The 18,548-nt window shown below is 40.1% G+C and overlaps 1 protein-coding gene across 10 annotated transcripts in view; it reads right to left on the minus strand.

Annotated features, from left to right (window-relative positions):
• Positions 1-18,548, minus strand: part of PALS2 (protein associated with LIN7 2, MAGUK p55 family member) — a 51,562-nt gene that overhangs the window by 23,646 nt on the left and 9,368 nt on the right. For 2 of the 10 annotated variants that reach the window (XM_083826887.1, XM_083826890.1), the window contains one exon: positions 9,886-9,945. The exons of the other annotated variants lie outside the window; for them this stretch is intronic. The gene's annotated coding sequence lies outside the window, so the exon portion shown is untranslated. Of the gene's footprint in view, positions 1-9,885; positions 9,946-18,548 lie in introns of those variants that run through there. 10 annotated transcript variants of the gene reach the window in all.

Raw genomic sequence — 18,548 nt, forward strand, 5'->3', positions numbered from 1 at the left:
GAAATGGAACTCAGGAGTTTAGAGATCATCATACCCGAGTGTCCTCTCAAACACTGCCTTTTGAGCCTCCCATCTCTTCTCATCTGGTAAATCTGCCCTTGAAATGTTGATACAGGTTTCTTGCTGGAGGAGGCAGAGGGAAAAAGATGAGCAGAACTTAAATGTATGTCAGGCATGTGAGAAATAAGAACTACGGTGAACAAACACATAGCCTGGTAAACCACCAAATTGCATAAGCCCTGTTCTTAGGAGTGCTTTGGTGCCCAGTAAAAAGGAATCGTCTGCTTTTCCTTCAGGGGAAATATCCACTGGGTGTCTCGCCTCCCTCATCCCATCTTTTAGAAGAAAACTGGTGAGAACATCCTAACTTTGAGAGCTCTACAATTTGCCACATTCTCCCTCCAAAGATGAGCTGTATCTATAGATATAGATATATTCCAAGACCAATCTGGGTAAAACTTCAAATTCTCATCACAACAAAGGATTTGCTTTTGTGAGGACAACAGGTAATAAGTAGGGTTAACTAAACCAACTAGGAATACAGACATTACAAGAAACACACCTTGACAACAGCCTCCAGACAGAACAGTAGGAACTGAGCAGCAGAAACAGGCTTTCAGCTGAGACAGGGTGTTGAAATAAAGGGACTCTTAGGGAAAAGTGACAACAGAACCGAGTTTGAGATAGGACTCCTAAGAGGAAATGAGATTACACTCTCCACTCCAGGCCCCTGGCTTGGTAACAGGGAACACACCCACACATACAACTGATTTCCACAGTCAATTTTCACAGAACATCTTCATAACCATAGAAGGATGAAAGCCTCGAGCAAGACTCAGCAGGAAAGTACTACTCTGCTGTGTGCACACTGAACGATTTAATCCTGCTACAGATACGACTCCACACTCAGAGCAGCCAGGTCGTCGTTTGAACCCCGTATCAGAAAGGGAAAGGCAGATGCAGGGGGAAGGCATGCTAATTGATCTTTGTAGCAATCACTGGGCATCCTGAGGCATAACAATACAAAAATCCCACTTACGAATGTGAAATTTACTAACGAGAATTAGCTCCTCCTAAATTTGCATATAGCTCTTCAGATAGCCAAAGAATGATGCTTCAAAGGTTTAATCTACATACTGTACCTTGCAATAGTAAATTCAGATCAAATAGAGGTAAAATATGGTATGACAGACTCTTCCCTTCCGGTGTTTGTAGCAAAGGCAGGTTTTCAACAAGCTCTCAACTATGATCCTTCCATCACATTTGATTTTTTTTTCAGCACCTAATTCTTGTCTAGATTAATTCTATGTAGAGGGAAGAGGAAGCATACATTTAAATAAATTTTCCAGATTTGCAGACAGAAGACAAATGTCTCACTCACTGGGGAAAATGAAAGCTTTCTAGAGTGAATATTTTGCACAGATTTTTTTAGCTTAATTTCATTTTATTATTCTCCAAGCTTACAAACAAACAGGGAACTAAAAGCAAATTACATATAATATACTGAAATAAACTTATGCATATTTATTTTCAAAACCTACTGATTCTTACAGGGAGGTATGGTGAATACCTCAAGGACCATTGGTGAGCCTGGTGCTTCACACAAAATCTAGAAAGTTCGATTAAAGTCTTGTCTCATACACAAACTTTGGGACCAAGTTCTTCTGTGACTGAAAGCCTTTTCAAGATAGAAATATCCAAACGAAAAGTTTCACGAGACACCCAATATGCACAGACAGAAGAAAAATTGATTTGGCTAGCCTTTGGTTAAAGGCTCACACAGCCTTTAACCAGTGACAGCTGATTCCATTTCTTCCATTGGTACTCATGGTTTTAAAAAATGGATTTATGCTTTAACACACTGCAGGCATTAAAAAAAAAAAAAAAAGTTATTTCAAATTGGCCACTTCTCACCCCAGTTACAAATCCAAACATTTTTTGCAGCCTACGCTTGAGAAAAGGAATACCTATGAACAGATTAACATTTGGATCTAGTACAAACAAGTTCATTCACTACCAGAATGCTAAGAATACATGAAACGTTGACAAAGCTCTCCATTTCCAGTTAAAGTTTCAGAAGCCAGGATAAAGTAAAAAGCTCTGGGAAAGCACTGTGTAGTGAGCACATACAGCATTGTGGTTGCATTGCCACAGCCAGCTGAGTTCACTGAGCAGGGACCACATTTACAAATGCCTCCAGACGAGCTACAAAAATGCTGTATGGCTGCAGATCAGTCCCTCCGCCACGCACAGATTAGTTGCGTAATCCCATGCAAAGTATGCCTGCGTTGTTTACTGGAGTAAGGTACAGTGATCCTTGAGCTCCCAAGCACCCATGAACCGTGCACCTACATCACCAGGAGGCTTCATCCAGGGTTTCTGACAGATAACTGCCAAGCAGGGAGCACTGGGCTGGTGCAGCTACAGTCCTATCGATAACCAGCTTTAGTATTTCTGGGCTGCACTCCACCTTTTCTAAGCAGGATCCCATCCTCATTCAGTAACTAGAGTGGGCCCACCCCAGAAGCACAGTCAGGTCACTTCATGAAGGAAGCTGCTGGCTGCAGTGTGCGTACCTCATTGACTGCCGAAACAGAGAAACGAAGAGCATACATGGCTGTGAATTAGGAAAAGAAAGAACAGTCTAAACTGGTAAGACTCAATGCTCCTCAGGAAATTCAAATTCTGCTCGCTGAATTTTTGCATCTTGAAAAGAAATGACAAATTATTAAAATGATTTTTTTTACTTCATTTTCTCCACATCTTCTGACAAGCTGAGATCAAGCTATTTTAGTATAACTATAAATAGACGCTCAAGCAGTCCATACCCTTATCAAACCCAGCCCAAGCACATCTTACTTGCTCATTTTTTGTCATGACTCTGACGGTCACAAACGTTACCAGGGAAAAGCAAACATCTCCCCATCCTAAATACTACAGCCCTACTTCTTTCAGGTTATTCAGTTTATCTGCAAAATCAAGAAGTGCACATTTTTTGATGAACAGATGGACCTCACAGCTGCATCTTTTGGATAGAAAAGAACTATTAAAAAAAAATATTTCAGTAAAGATAAAAAGGGAACAAAGTATCACACTTCCAAAAAGAGCTGAATTAAAATATTATTTTTTATTTGCAGAGAAATAACATGACCAACAATAAGATCTTGCCAACAGATACACAGAAATCCAGTATTTCTGTGGAAAAACCAGTATTACTGAGGAATCTGTATTAGAAACTGTAAAGAAACAATCTCAGTCGTAAAGTACAAAGGCAAATGGCTTAACCTGAAGCTCACTAAGGTTGATGTTTAGATGACAAGCCCATACGTGTGTTTAAAATAAACAAACCTTGGTAATATTTGTTAGAGAAAAACTGATGCAAGCTTCAGGCACAGATGATGAGGGACTGGGGAGGCACATACGCATACACACACACACATATAAGCTGAATAACTCTTTTCTGACAGATAAAAGCATCTCATACAATGGTTTGTATTGTACAAGTCTAACCCCACAGCTGAAAGTCCTCTGCAGCAAATAGACACTAGGAAATCAGAAACCCACATGGTGATTCCTTCATTATAGGTGAGCCACCTAATGAATTTGCTTCTTCCTTATGGCATGTGTGCAACACTAGAAGAGGCAGGAGGGCTTAGGATGCATTCTGAAAGGTTCAGGAGATCCAATTATTTAAAAAGAGAATTCACTTTTCCATTTTTCTGCTTAAGTAGCTTTCAAGCTCCACTACAAGAAGTAGTATTTTCTAGTGAATCACAGCATACACAACTGCTTGAGAATAATCAGTTAAAACAAATGATAACTAAAAAGTAAATTCACCAATTAACCACTACCCTCGAAGACCAAATGCCTAACCAGTTCTTTTCCCACCTGGCTGTCCATCCAGACTGCAACATCTGTATGTATACAAGAGGATTTTGTGATGACTGTGTTGAAAGCCTCGCTAAAATCAAGATAAATGTTTGCCCCTTGTCCACAAATCCAGTCATTTTAAGTTGTAGGTTGCTATAGAGCAATTAACTAGATCATAATGTCCAGCCTTTATTTTCCAGTGCAAATTTACTATCTGGCAGCAGAAACTATGATAAAAGTAACAAGCATAGCTGCGTGCTACTACCATCAAGCAAAACACAACACATTCTTATCAATTCAGAAACCATACATCATCTGTTGCACTTATTACACACAGTAGCACAAATTCTTCTTGGAGGCAAATCACGTGGGTTGTACCCCAGAGGCCAATTTACCATCTTCATTAAGTACTGGGATGTTGGGGCAGAGTGCACCCTCAGCAAGTTCACAGATGACACAAAACTGAGATGAGTGGTTGACATACCAAAGGCTTGTGCTGACATTCAGACCAACCTCAGCAGGCTGGAGAAATGGGCTGATGGGAACCTCATGAAGTTCAACAAGGAGGAACGGAAGACCCTGCAACTGAAGAAGGAGCAAACCCAGGCACTGGTACACACCAGAGCTGCCCATCTGGAAATCAGCTCTGCCAAGAAGGACCTGTAGATCCAGGTGGGACAGCACATCGAAGATGAGCCAGCAAAATGCCATTGCAGCAAAGAGGGTTAGCAGTATTCTGGGCTGCATTAGTAAGGGTGTTGCCAGCAGGCTGAGGGAGGTGATCCTTCCCCTTGGCTCAGCATGGGTGATGCCACACCTGGAGTGTGGTGTCCAGTTCTCGGCTGCCCAGTACAAGAGGGGCATAGGCACACTTGAGAGAGTCCAGTGAAGGGACATGAAGATGATGAAGGAACTGAAGCATCTCTCCTATGACGAAAGACAGAGCTGGGACTCTTCAGCCTAGAGGACAGAGGACTCAGGGAATCTTATCAAAGTACATGTCAGTATATATACACATACACACACATGCACAATTCATAGGAATGAGTAAGACTGAGCAAGTAGTGCCCGCTGACAAGGCGGGAGGCAATGGGTACAAAAACAACAACCACCACCATCAGCAGCAGAAAATTCCATCTGAACACAAGAAAACAAGTTTTTACTGAGGGTGGTCAAATACTGGAAGAGGTGGCCCACGAAAGCTTTGGAGTTGCCGTTCTTGAAGATATTGACAACTCAGTCCTGGACAGCTGCTGGAGCAGGGAGTTAGACCAGGCCCTTCCAGCTTCAACAGTTCCCTAATTTTGTAATTACTTGCTGATATCCTTCACCCAGATGGAAAGCTATGCTCTTTCATACCACATAAATATTACCTTTAAATAAATAGTGGCAACGCTTATTGTTAACTATACTGAAAAAACGAAATCTCTGCTCTTTCTGTGATACACAAGGCCCCAGTTTAAACCCACGAACACCCTCAGCTCATTTACAGATGCCTGCGTTTCTCGAGGGCATCTCAGGCGACACTGAAAAAGCTACGCTGCCACTGGTGGGTTTAAGCTAAATATAAGAATTTTCACAACATTAAAGTAAACAAAAAAGCAGACCTGTGCCACCACATGGCTAATTTATGAAATACTAAATTGCTAATATGCTATTTTACAGCTTCTAAATACTGTAAATAAATTTACTTCTGCAATTTCTGAGAAGATTATACGTTGCTATGAATATATAAAGCTTTTGCTCTAGCTGAATATTCATGACAAGTGTTAATCTTCCTATAGGGTAGTACTAAGAAAGGAGGCAAGTTTTGAAATTGCTTCCATTTCCCCTCTAAATTTTATATTATATTATACAGCTACAAGAAGGCATAGCTTAAAGGAAACCACTAAAAAAAAGTAATCCAGAAATCTAAATGTGTTTGAGGCAGTGGAGGACAGTGGAAGGCAAAGGGCTATTCCATACCTCTGAAAGCCTCTACCTATAGTCCAGACAAGTAGGACAACATATATAAAAGCTTCCATTGCAGGAAAAAAAATTAAGCGTTCCAGTATGCCAGAAGCTAAAAACTCTGCCTAGTGCCTCAAATTATAGTTGCATTTGAAATAAAATGTAGAAGGATTTTAATGCAAAAGCTTCAGTCACCATACAGCACAAACTACAGTGGGTAAAAGCAAGTCAACTGAAAGCTTTAACAATAGGCCGAAAAAAATTATTTCATTTTTTAAAGTGTTCTTACTTGGCAGCTGTAGATTTTAGGAAAGTATGTATTGATGTCACACAAGACTAGCGTGATTTAAATGAAAACTAGCATATGTCCAAGAACAAAGGTCGGTTTTGGTGATCAAAGAACGTATTCCCTTCATGCTTTAACTACTTTAGTACCTCTGACACTAAGGGATATTTTTAACTTTTTTTTTTTTTTTTAAATGAAGGCAAAAAGCATTCAGTGGATATGCAATCTAAGATACAACTTTGTACCCAAAGTTCCAGAACAAATTCAACAAATTTCAGACAGGCATCCTGCACTCCACTCTTAGCTGATACAACAGGCTGAACTTATTCCACCACACCAATCTTCCCTGGTATTTTGCAAGAAGCAGCTGGAATTCTCTGCAGTCACATCCACTGGCAGCTAATGCCAGTATTTATAGTTTAAAATGCCAGCATACCAGATGCAGCAAAATAGCACATCTTTTGCAGTATGTTTTTCTTTTGTATTTTAACTTTCCAGCTCTAACACACACCCTTTCTGAATCAAAGCTTTCTGTCTCTGTATTTATGGCACAGAACTGACTGACAAAATACTAACACCACAAGTAAAAACTAGTCATATGCCCAGGAGCAGGTTACACGTAACAAAAAATAAACGATTCAGTTTATTGTACCATTTTTCTCCATGGAATAGTTAGAGTGAAGACATGCAGAACCATCTATTGCGTTGACATCCTAGCTTTATCCCAATTCCGACTGGGAATTGGGAATCAGTGAAGATATCTTCCTAAATCAGATTCCTTCTTCACACAAATATTAAATTTAGGCCTGAAGAAAAATAGTGAACAGTCTTCCAAAGGGAAAGGAAAATTCCACTCTGGGTGTGTTACATGCTTTTACCTTGTCACTGGTCTCCAGTCAACACAGTAATAGTGGGTAAAGGCGAGCTGTGAAACTGTGAGCTGCAAGTTCTGCCCGACTTCTAAGAGCAGACAGTCTGGCAGCAACAGAACAGGCAGCTCAAGTTTTGTTGTCAACATGCATAGCAAGCACTTGCACTTTCCTCTAGGCACACTACATAGGCATATTTCCAAAGGAGGAAGCTAAAACTCACACAGACTGTAAGGTGCTCTCTTGACGATGTGAATGTCGAGGCTCAGAACAGTATTTGTGTCATGTGCTAGTTTGTAACGCACTTTGGGTCTGTCTGCAAACAAGACGAGGTATCTTCTAGAATATAAAGTTAGGTACTCTATGCACAGCAAAGTAACAGCCTTGTGTGCACCTGTACAAGCAGCAGCACTCTTCCAGTCCCAGCACCTCCAGAGGATCCCACGAGGAACCCGGTCACTGGAGATCCCACTGGCTTCCCTGGAGGCTGCATCTCAGGGGTCCTTGGGTGCTTCTGCCTGAAGGCACCTGAGCACTCCCATCACTCAACAGGGACATAAACTTGGTCATTTCCTTAATCTCAGTCATATGAAATATAGCTTAAACTGTTCTGCTTCCTATTCTTAACCCAAGTTTATTTATAGCTAGGAAATAATGCTTCAGCTTTCATACCTCTAACGTAAATAAGGAATTTTCTCCTCTTATGTGTAATAAGGAAGCAAGCCTTGCGTAATTCCTCTGTACCCATTCCAGTCTGCACCTTCTTCCAGCACAGACAGTCCAAATTGTGCAAAGTACACCAGACGGGAGTCTCAGGATTGCCTTGCACAACACCATTAATATTTCCTTCCCTGATGATACAGATCGATGATGTGATCTATGGTTTTACTCACAGTTACCTTATACTGTCAGCTCAATCCACTGGTCTGACACACAATAATACAAAAGATCCCTTCGAAGCTCTGTCTCCTCCAAACCTTAATTTGTAGCTGAACTGCCCTTTTCCTTAAGTGCAAAACACTAAGTGTGTATTTGTTGCACTGCTATTACTCAAGGCTTCGAATTGGTTTCTTCACACTTTTTTTTGGATCTTCTCTTGCTTCAGTGCCAGCTCTTAGACAAGGAACTCCACCAGAAACCGTCTTTCATCCAGATACTTCTGCTGCTTTTAACGCTGCCAGCTGCTACAGGTTGAAGCTGAAGCAGGAGACTCTAAGGCATGCTAACAATCAAGAATTTTATGACAAAAGGTTTTGATATTCAGTGATGTAAAACTGTATTAACACATTCTCAGACTTATTTCATAGCAACGGCAGAATGTTTTAAATGTAAAAACACAGCACTTCCAAAAACTGTCCCACCACAATGCAGCCACTCCAAAATCTACCTCTATGCCCTTTTAATATATCACACCCATATATTGACACTTCATGCATGCCCTGCTGCAGCTTTATGTTATTGTGAAGTATTAGTTGAATTATCACTTCTGAAACACATTGCATGTTCTATTGCAGATGCTGGAAAAGCATTTGGAAATTGCTCAAATTCATAAAAAAATACAGTCAAGAACAAGCACAAAATAAAGCCCCTTAGAAAAGAGTCGGACCATCTCAGTACATTATTTGATCAAAAAATGAAGTGACTCGAATTTAAAATAGAAAATATATTTGGTTATTATATGATTCCTACTCCCTTTTCCTAGAAGGAATAAAGACCCATCATGCAAGACTGTGTATGGAGGAGTTCACAGTTAATTCAGAGGGCTGTGAGGATGATCAGAAGGCTGGAGCACCTCTGCTATAAAAACAGGTGGAGGGAGTTAGGAGTGTTCAGCCTGGAGAAGAGAAGGCTCCGGGGAGACCTTATAGCAGCCTTCCAGTACCTGAAGGGAGCCCACAGGAAAGCTGGGGAGGGACTCTTTGTCAGGGGGTGTAGGGATAAGACAAGGAGCAATAGCTTTAAACTAAAAGAGGGTAGGTTTAGATTAGATATGAGGAAGAAATTCTTCACTCAGAGGGTGGTGAAGTACTGGCACAGGCTGCCCAGAGAAGCTGTGGATGCCCCATCCCTGGAGGTGTTCAAGGCCAGGCTGGATGGGGCTTTGAGCAGCCTGGTCTGGTGGGAGGTGTCCCTGCCCATGGCAGGGGGTTGGAATTAGGTGGTCTTTAAGGTCCCTTCCAACCCAAACTGTTCTGTGATTCTGTGTGTCTACTTAATTTCACTTCAAGTTTCTGCCTGTAAAGCAACCTGTGAGTAAAAAGTTTAAAGACAGGAGTGAAACTGTAAAAACCATACAATTTAAATAGTTTCCGGACTAGGATCTCAGGTTTCAGTTTTAGAGCATCACCTTGTACACTTTCCAGAAGTTTCATCTGCAGTTGATTCCTAGCTTCTAACACTTCCACTAAAATAACCCCTCTATGCAAGCATTTGCCATCTCTGCTCAAACAAACTTGTTAAGAAGCTGTAAAAGCAAGTGGCTAAATTAACAGTTTTATAGTTCAGGATGACTTGCAACAGAAAAATAAATGTTTTATTTACTACTCTTGTTATATGGCGACAGTTCTTGTTTACTCTAGATAAAGCCTTACCTACAAACACAAACAAACAAAAGTTGCCGGAACACACTTCTGGAAGGTTCTAAAAATGTTAGTGATGTTTCAAATAGAAAATGGCTTTTCCAAATTTGCTTGCAGAACAACATTGCTGACATTTTTTAAATGGTGAAAAACACCACATAAAACTTTTTGTACCTTAATACAGAAATGGCAAAACATGATGGCATGTTAAATGCTTACTTGACCTGCATTACTGCCTGAAACACACCTGTCATTTGAAACACACACTTCCTCAGTAAGCCTGTCCTGAACTTTTCTTTTAATTAAATGCAGTCATGACTCGCATAATTACCTATTCATTATTCTCAACAGTTATCTTCCTTCAGTCCCATGAAGCGTATGTTCAAGAACCCTGCAGAAGGAATAAAAAGATCACCTTGACACTCACGGAACTGAATAATTCCATGGATTAAGTCATACTGCATTTAGTCTTGTGTTTCATCTCCCAGACTACTTCCCCACAGTACACTGCCAGAATTTATTTAGGATCACAAATGCTTAATTAAAGTGAGAAATTCAATTTCAATTTCAGAATATCTGTGTGTCACAATGGGGGAAAAGGTTATTTTGAGTGGTCTTGGGACAGCTTATGTTAAGAACCACATTTTAAAGAAAGTTACTACTTTGAATGTTCACCACCTTCACTTTTAAGTCATTTTGTAACTTACTGCTGTGAACACTAAAAGACAATTTTCTGCATGTTATGGGGTGGACGCAGACACAGCAGATGCAAAAGGTACCTTCAAAACAGTGTTATGCACTTGTACCTGTGATGCATACTGACAAGTCTGACATTTTCCACTCTATTTCCTCAGAATACCAAGTTTGGTTTCATCAAGTTTTGCACATGAACTTCTGAATTTTCAGTCATGTACTTGGTCATCCTAACCGATGCAAAAAAGAAAAAACTTTTAAGTGGAGGCTTACAGTGAATAACTTGTGATTGAATAGTTAGCAGTTTTCTAATTACACAATGCCTTTCCATGCAACTCTTCCTTTGGAAAGTGGGATACTAGATGACAGAAGCTTGAGGACATAACTGACACATCAGAGTAGTAAAAGGGTTGCAGTAAATGACAGGGAAATAAAGTATATTTCATGCTCAGAAACATAATAATCAGCTTTCTACATGAACAAAAATCTTGCTTCCAACAACTATTGATGGCTTCACTCCCAATGCCCAAAGAAGGTACTTAAATTAAGTATGAAGTACAGCTTACTACCAGGAGATTGAGAAGTTAAAAACATGTTATATGCTCAGATGTAATCTGCTGCTATCATATCAAGCCCACACCAGTCGACATGAAAATATGCAGAGCCTAGTAAGTCCTGCAGTGGAAGGCAGTCACCTCACTTCAGTTTATTCCTCTTCGATAGCAGTAACTATTCAAGTACTTTATTCCAGTCACCCACATTACAGAAATCACTCCCTCAATTACTGTAGCGCAAGCCAAGTTCTGCACATCTTCAGTTCATTTACTTTCCTTTTTCAAAAGAAGTTTTGGCAAATGAAAAGATAGCTGAACTTTCCTTCTTGGACAGTTCGCACCACTGCAAAACTTAATCAAAGAATACAGTCTATTTAAGTTATTTTCCTAGCCTGGTAAATAACTAATACCTGAAAGTAGAAATGTTTAAAACTACAACTTTTACTTACATATCACGATCTCTTTCATAACATGTATTTTGTAAAAATGAGGCCAAGATCAAAGTTGTTTTTCTGAGTTTATCTGAAACATGAGAAAGCCTACAGAGGGGAAAAATAATAAAAAAGAAACTTTAGGATCATTTATTTCTAGACTCCAAGCTGCAGTTGTCGTTTCTTATAAGCAGTTCATACATATCCTCCTTGCATGCTGTCTTCCATCCCATTCACAGTGAAAGAGTAAAAGCCACAGACTCTCTTGGCTTTGACCCAAGTCCTTTGTTCACTTCTTCCCATTTCTAATGGGTCTCAGAGAAGGGGGGTAGAAAGCGAGACGAGAGGAAGATGTTAGTACGAGCAGTACCTCGCTGAGGGATGAACCCCATTCATTTTTTTGACACTGGACTCTCTCAGATTTGCCCAAGTTTCTAGGCCCAGTGACTTGGGTATCAGCAGTCAAAATTAGTTCAAATATAACTCCACCAACAGAATAGAAGTGGAGAGGACTCTCAAAATAGCCTATTAAAGTCCTCCCAAGTAAAATCAGAAACAGCAGGTTAGGAACTGCGATTCTTCTGCATCCCCAACCTTGGAATCCCACTGCAACAGATAAATAATTTCATGTTTTGGCTTTTCCACGAGAAGGTTTTATGAAGTCAGGGTCTTGACCTGGAAAAGAGTAATTGCTTTGCCAATGTCTTCAGCACGGCAGTTAAGAGGACTGTCTCATCACACTAAATGACTTCTCGGAGCAGACAGTCCCATCCACAGTAGTTGCTGCTTATTATACTCCCCATTAAATTCCTCTTTACCAGAAGTGTATTGGGCCTGAGAGATATATAAAAAGAGAGCGATGTACCCTCCTATGGATAAATTGGTTCTTTGGACAGAACTGGCTTTAAGACTGTGGCATAATTTAACATGAAGTTATCCTCAAGTTCCCGAGTGAACTTAAAAGGGCAATGATATCTTTTTCCATAATGCTAAGATACCCAACATTTTCTGGGTGTTACAAGGTCAAAAAAACATTCATAACTTTCACAGCTACTGGCAACAAAGAAAACAAATACTACCTCGGCCAACAGGTCACACGGCACATACAAGATAGTAAGAATTAAATAGATGAGGTAGTCATTGGCTCGTGCAAACTCAGCATTGAAGCTAAACACCCACGTTCTTTCCCATCATTTTGAAAGGTCTGAAATAAAACCTAGCCTAAGAGATAATCCATTTTCAGAAAATGCAATTTCCTGTTTGGTTGTTTTTGTTGGTTGTTGGTTTTTTTGGACATCTCCCCCCTAGCCCCAAGTAATCAGTTATATTTCTTTGATTTTCCACTACATAGGTCCTGGACACATACCCAGAATCCAAATGGTTCTGCTTTGACTTTTAGGATGCCCTGTCTTGTTAGCATGGCCCCCAGCATACCTGCACACATACTGCTGCCCATGCAGTGCAAGAACAAGGCTCACTTTCAGAACAGAAACTGGTTGGCTGCCCCTCCTCAAAAAGCAGCCTGAGCTTGCACTTCTCTTAACTACCAGATTGGGATAGCTCAGCTACAAGCATATCACATAGCAGCTACGTGCACATGCAAAGCTGTGAGTAAGCATTCTGGACCTTAGCTTGCTTTTTGGCCCAGCTGGGAGGGGAAAAATAACTTGAGGAAACAGATGTAAAATAAACTACGTGCAAATGGACTGCCAGAACACCTGTCCCTGGACAGATCCAATGGCAAAGTAACAAAGGCACAAGCCCAGCCATCCATTAATGCCAAGCAACCACTCGCTGGACTTACTGGTCCACACAGCAGCAGTCTGCACAGAGGGATCCATTAGAAGGGCCGGATCATCACGTTGAAACTCCTTTTGGAAGATTCAGTTTAGAGGAATATCTAGCAGTAATTTTTATTTAGCGTTTAGCACAGCACGCCGCTTGGGATTTTTTTTCCATTAATATAATATAATTTTCATAAAGCAAGCTTACTGATGGCATCAAGGATTTCTCCACAGAAACTGGCCATTGTAGCAAAAAGTAGCGACACTTGATTCCACAAGGAGGAATCTGTGTTCAATGACTAAAGCAGCTGAAACATGAAAGAAGCTTTCTCAACTGCAGAAATGCTGGCAGAGTGTCTGTATTTCTAAACGTGCTGTCAGGATTTAAACACTGCATCACTTCTCAGCATAAGTTTTCAGGCCCAGAGAAGCCAACTTTCACACAGAAGAAATCAACATTTTCCTTTTAACAGCAGAGAGACTGGTCTGAAAAGAGCTCCCGTCAGCAGTTGTCCAAAAATAAGCCAAGTCTCTGTATTTAAAACTTAATTTCTCAAATTCATTAGTAGCTTCCTGTCCAGCACAATGGACATCAAGGGCTATGAAGGAAAAAGATACAATCAAGCATGCATCACATCAGCTCGACATAAGATTAAATCATGGCTGAAAGGGCTGAGAATTAAAAAGTAACTGTAACTCACAAATGCAATTACTTAAATTTCACATATGCTCAGAATTGTGATTTTTTGTGTGCGCGCTAAATAGAATCATAGAATCACACATAAAGGTTGGAAAAGACCTCCAAGATCATCTGGTCCAACCATTCATTGCATACTGAACAAGTTCAAGCAGAGTACACCAAGGTGCGTTGTAGTTCCCTGCATCATGTGCCTGTTACACATTTCTTTGCTGTGACAGTACCTGTAAACCCATACTGGGGCCCCATATAACTGCTCTTGACCTACGTTACACACATATACTAGACTAAAGAAGAGGAAGAAGTGTAGGAAGCAAATGGACATGCAGACATCCAAAGATAAGATCGGGCACTTCAAATTTTCAGATTTTCACTATCAGCAATAAATGGAGTTTGATACCCATGGATTTTACACCTCATTAAACACATGAGATGTCAGTCTTCTCTGAACCTACAGATAGTGAGTTCAAATAAAATTAAGCATTATTGAATCCACCAACTTCCTCAGGACAAACAACATCTTGAATTACCCACGGTTGAATCTAGAATACTAACAGCAAAGTTAATGCAGCACAGTGTCCTGTGATCTTTGAGGAAGGGAAACAGATTCCAGGGAAGACCCATACTACAGTAAAAGCACCCAAACCAAATTTTAGAGATACATTACTTCTGACACCTAGTACAAAGATACCTCTAACAAAAGGGCTGGCTGATTTTCATCTTTTGAAGGTTTTGTTGGATAATACTTTTGGGAGGGGTGGGAAACATATCAATTCAGGATCATCTTAGTGTCATTTCTGCACACAGCCTAGCACTGAAGGAGTGCTTTCACTGTGCTGGAAGGGGCAGTGCTCAAATGGGACTGCCGCCTGCTCCACCTGTCTTCATGTATACAGCCTGGCGCTTCTGTCTGAAAGATGACATTATGCTGGCTGTTCAGGTTCCCAAGAGCTGAGCAGGTTCAACCTGCCACTCGTTGTACTGTCATTTCACACTACTGCCTCAAAAAAAGTTCTTTCTTTTTGTAGACAAAAAGTAGACAATATTACAGGGAAGTGGGATTCACATAAGAGGCATGTGTTCTTGCTGAAGTATTACTGAAAAGATTGTATGTTCAGCTGCAAGCAGGTCAGTAGTTCCAATGACTTCAAAAGTTAAGGTATCCACTAAAGTTGTTTTGGGGAATGACTGCAGAGAAAAAGAGCAAAAAGGAAAGAAGTGACATACTTGAATGAAAGATTCATTCTGACGTTTATAATCAGATCCCCTGAAAAGTAGCTGACAAGAGGAATTTGCATATATTTAAATACAAAGTGTGAAATGTCACATAGTATAACTCTTGATTAACCCTCTTTGTGAACAAAGGTCATTCTTACTCATAACATGCCCAAAAAAATGTTTTCAACTATCCTTCCATTCACTGCCTATTTCTATTCACCCAAGAAAACACTCTTCCTGTTTTCTCAGTATACCCAAATGCTTAAAAAAAGAGCGGAAACTAAAATCAAACTGGCTTCTTAGCTGCATTAAGAGGATGAGTAGTTTGATTAAAAACAATCTGTGCTATAGATATTTAGAGATCTGCCCAACATGTTTAAATTCTGCTTTAAAAGATGGCCAGCATCTAGAGTCCTGACGATTCTTCACTTCTGTTGCCTCTCTTCATCCGGTTAACTCACTCGGAAGCTGCCAATGAACTCTAAAAACCGTGCAATAAAAGCTTTAGCAGGACTCTAATTTTGATCAGAGATAACCAAGTATAGTAACTCTATATAATACAACCTGAATTTTATTATGCATTCAACATCTTCAAAGGCATGAGAGTGGTTTTGGGCACCATTTGAAGAGACAGTATTCAATCTACAGCTAGCAAGATTTTTTACTACTTCCTCCTCCCCATCTCCATACAAGAAGTACATACACGCTACACTTTATCTTAATTTTCTTCCCAGAGATTTGCTACTTCCCCAAGAAAAAAAGACACCTCTAGTCAGCCCTTACTTTCAAGGTAACAGAAGATCAAACTATAGCTATTTTTGAGAATGGAAGTTAGATATAACATTGTCACTTCTCTCAGCAAGAAGTACCAATAGTTTGGGGAAGACTTGCCCTCCTGGTGCAACTTGGGATAAAAAAAAGTTGGCCTATTTTTTTCTGAGCTCAGCTGTTGCATTATTTCTGACAAAAAAAAAAAAGAAAAAGACTTGTTTTTCCCAACACAATCAAAATCCCAAGAACAAAAAGAACCTCAAGAAGCCTAATCAAGTTCTTGGTAATGTAACTGCTCTTACTTTTATACTATACACTCACCAACTTATGTCAAGGCTGAGAACTTGTATATTCCACTTATCCCATACCAGGGGTTTGCCAGTGACTATATTTCTTGTTCAAAGTTAATAAGAAAGCCACCTTGGAAAAATATTTTTAATCATTTATTGGGACACTGCTTCTTTATTGCCCCTTGAACTGACCGGTAAAGGTATTAAACACAAGAACCTTGGCTTTTCCCAACAAGCGTGAAAAGATGAAACACTGAAGAGCAAAGAGGAAAAAGCCCTTTACATCTCCCTGGGTCACTGTCATCACATTTCCCACAGGTAGCACAAACTATTTCTATAGCACTACGCCTCTGTTCTGTGCAGCAACCGCTTGGGTTTTGTGATCTTGTATCAAGCTGACCTCACTGACCAAAACACATTTCCTACTCACCTTCAACACAAGATAGTCTAAAGTCCTGACTCCATCCTTCTCACCTGCATCAGAGGACTAAACCATGAACCTACCAATAATGTATTTCCTGGTATCTTAGGAGGCATTGTGTATTACCATAAACATGGAAGTGTTTTCCAAATAATACTGATTATAGCGAACTTGAAGAATAACTGAAGTGAGTGAAAGATGAGCCAGTTGCTACAGTTTGCTGCCAGTTCTGAGTCTAGATATAGGACAATGTAAAGAGGGAAGAATGTTTTTAATTTAAAATATAGCACTGTTTCCTTATAATCTACATGTTCAAACAGATTGGTTGAAAATCTGTTTCCAAGCACAGTACTGTCAGTCTGACTTGAAGGAGTATTTCTATTGCTAATCTAGCAGTCTCCCCTTCAGCTTCAGATGTCCACCCACTATCAACATGTGGCTCACAGGTTTCTATGACCCACCAACCCCATATCCAAACTATTAAAGTGTTCATTTAACCCCAACGCATTGCATCATTTGTGTCTACTAGAACACCACGCTGATGGCACAGGAGAGCCTTTAAAGCCACACCAAGATATTAGCCAGGGCTAGGTCACCTTACACAGGATGCCTGTGTGGAAGATGGGATCAGAAGAAAGATGTCCCACAGCAACAGACAAATTTCTGGAGAGCAGGTAAGTATGCAAACAGGCACATAGTCTCCAGCACTTGGAGGCTAAACTTCTTTCTGCTGTTCCATCCGGACACACCGTTAGGCAGAATGCAGCAATGGGAAAAAAAAAAAAATAAGCAAATAAATCAGTGAAGCATCCTGGTTAGTCTGACACGCTTCCTAAGCTACATATATGGGTAATCATTAATCTGCTGCAAACTCACCTCCAGCTCTATTATCAAAACAGGAGCCAGCACTGGCTCAATCCTCATAGCAGGCTACAAAGATACACATATCACATCTCACTTATCAAGCACTCCAGAGAAAATCCATATCAATTATTTAAACAAACTAAAGAGTAATCCAGTCCAAGGATAAAAGTTTCTCATGTTTAGTCAAACAGATCTCCAGTGCACACAGGCAGTTTACATATGCATACCAGTCCATGAAGTTGAGACTACTTTTGAAATGGAAGTGTCGTGTAAAAGTACAGGATATGAATCCCACAAACCTCATCTAGTTCAGAAAGGCTTCAATTTAAACATTATCTGGACTCTTAAAAGATTACTTGGGGAAAATATCATATATGTTTACTTTGCTTTTTCACTTTTCTAGACAGCTAATGGGTGCCAGGCTTTTTGTTTATACACAAACATTCTGGTTTTATATATACATACCTGCATACAGACATTCTTTATATATATATATACAAATGCTATACCGTATAAAAAAATCCTTCCATATATGCATAGAGTTTTGTATGTACATAGACACACACAAACAAAAATAAAAAATACATGCTTTTAAAGAGAATTTAACAGACTGCCTGCCTGCTCCAACCTGTTTATCAGAACAGCCCCCCTCAGTTCAGAGAGGTAACATCTCCACATCGAGCAGCATCACATTAAGCAGGAGAAAGGTCTCAATGCAGGGTCTGTCTTGAGTGCAATGATAAGGAGTCTTTTTCTCACAGGCAGCCATACCTACTGCTGCTTACCCGTGGGTGGTATTTTAAATCATCCTCTTGCATTTATACTTGCTACTCAGTAACTTATAGAATCGTACAGAAAGAATGAATGGTGAAATGTGATGTCTTTTTTGTCCACTAGGTGGACTTTCTCCCTGGAAACTTTCAGTCTCGTGCCTTTAGCATTATCAGTCTTTCTGCTTTCTTAGTTTTCAGTCCCCTCCATGAAACAATCAGATCTGAAAGCTGTTCATGTGCAGGTCCAGAGCAATTACGTAAGATGTTATTTGAGTTGTGAACCATATGCTTCTTTATCTGGAAGCTGAATTTCAGGCTATCCGGACACCACGTGTTCTGGTCCCAGCTCCTTCTTATCAAGAGACATGGACATCCAGAATAAACGTGCTATGGCTTCTCTTCTATCTTCTTGAAAATCTACTCAGAAATAATGTTAGTATTAGCTCCTGGTAGATTCTGAATGCTTTCAGAGGTTGCACTGCATATTGGAAATAGGAT

The sequence above is a fragment of the Anser anser genome, assembly GCF_964211835.1.
Source record: "Anser anser genome assembly, chromosome: 2".
Taxonomy (NCBI): domain Eukaryota; kingdom Metazoa; phylum Chordata; class Aves; order Anseriformes; family Anatidae; genus Anser; species Anser anser.